Below are 1,822 nucleotides of genomic sequence, written 5' to 3'. Positions count from 1 at the left end.
GATTTAAGATAATTTGTGTATGGTGCTTTTTCTCGCAATAGACAAAGTCCAATATAAGTGTTAAAAAAAGGCTGTTATTAACAATAAGTAGCATAATAGGTAACTTAAGAGTTCCCTGAATCTTTTTGAGTATGCACATGTGTTTATTTTTCACAAGAACAATAATTATGGTCAAAGAGAGAGAAAGAGATAAATTAAAAAAAAAAAACCTTAAAACCTTCTACCAGAAATAACTTGATGACTACCTTTTCTGTCTAAGGAAGTCACTTAATGTATAAAAGAAGACAGAAATAAATATCTAGAAAGAGAAGATAGAAACAAAGCATATGTGTGAATCCAGTTGAAATACATATGAAAAACAGGGTGGAGAGATAGTAAAGCAGGGTAGTGTTTTTTGCCTTGCACATGGCTGGCTGAGTTCTATACCTTGGAATCTCATATGGTCCCTAGAGTCCACCAGAATTGAACCTGAGCACATAACCAGAATAACTTCTGAGCATTGCTGGGATGTGACCCCAAAGGAAGACAGAATTTAAAAAAAGAAAGAAAGATAGAGCAAAAATGACATCTATCCTTTTATTTCTCTTAGATTATAAAGTTGGAATTTTTAGAGAAGTTTCAGAAATAATAATAAACTTTAGAAAATCTTATTTAAAAATCATAAAAATGTGAGAGAAAAACTAAGTACACTGACTTTTTAAATCTACTAATTAGTACAGCTAAACATTACAGAATTTAATAGATTAGTACAATTATCTAGACAAAAGTAAATGTATCCTATGTCTGATAAAGATTAAAACACCCTTTCTAAAGACCATGAGACTTTCTTTTGTCCCTCATTCTAGAGAAACATGATTTACAGCAACCTTTGTCTTATTCTTAACTGAAGTGATGACATAATAGTGTGTCTTGGGTAAGGCAGGAGCAAAGTGCAAAAACGAACATGAGTACACACAATTTTATTTTCCTGTCTAATTTAACTGTTTCAAAATTGACCACTTAGATGACAGGCTTTTAAAAGCTTTCTCAGTGAGTACTTCCATTTCTGTCTTTCAACAGTAAAAAATAAATAAATAACAGAACTTCTTTGAAAAATAGTCTTGTGAATAGTTTCATAAAAAAATCAAAAAATACACTAAAACAGCTTGTTTTAACAAGAAATCTAACATTTGTACGAATAGATGTTGCATTGTCTCTTCATCTTTCTCTCCTTGGATCTCTCCTCATTCCACTTCCATTCATAATTTTTTTTAATTTTTCTTAAAGATCTAAGAGCTCTACAAGTTGAGACAGGCTTTGTATGCAGGTGGCCCAGGTGAAATTCCTAAACAACCCTGAGCACAGATTCTGGGAGTATCCTCTAAAAACTTTCAGATGTAATCCCCAGCAAAAAAAAATTTTTTTGTCCCCCAGTTCACAATACAGACCAGGCAAAGGGCCTGTGTTGAGGTATATATCGGGTGCATTTACTGTACCTCCTCCTAAAAATTTTTTTAATTAATTTGATTACCTATGCATTTTATTCTGCCAGCCTTTATCCTTTGGAAGTTTATTTGGAGTCAGAAAAGATGTAACAAAATGGTGAAAGATAAAAATATACTCGAATAATGGAAAGCAAAAAGTCCATCTTCGAGGAGAAAAGTAGAAATATATGTACCCCAAATGGAAAAAAAAAAGAAAACACAAAAGAGAGAGAGAACAATGTCAGTCTTTTCCTAGTCCAACAGCATATCCTAACCATTGGATTCATGAAACACTTCCTTCTCCATTGGACCGCAAGTCATTGTAAACACACTGATGTGCTGAGGGATTCTATTTTTTA

The 1,822-nt window shown here is 32.6% G+C and overlaps 1 pseudogene; it reads right to left on the bottom strand.

The window, feature by feature from the left end:
• Nucleotides 1-1,400: 1,400 nt before the first annotated feature.
• Nucleotides 1,401-1,550, bottom strand: LOC126002745 (uncharacterized; annotated as a pseudogene).
• Nucleotides 1,551-1,822: the final 272 nt, after the last annotated feature.

The sequence above is a fragment of the Suncus etruscus genome, chromosome 2 (genome assembly GCF_024139225.1).
Source record: "Suncus etruscus isolate mSunEtr1 chromosome 2, mSunEtr1.pri.cur, whole genome shotgun sequence".
Classification (NCBI taxonomy): domain Eukaryota; kingdom Metazoa; phylum Chordata; class Mammalia; order Eulipotyphla; family Soricidae; genus Suncus; species Suncus etruscus.
This window is presented reverse-complemented; position numbering and strand designations above follow the sequence as displayed.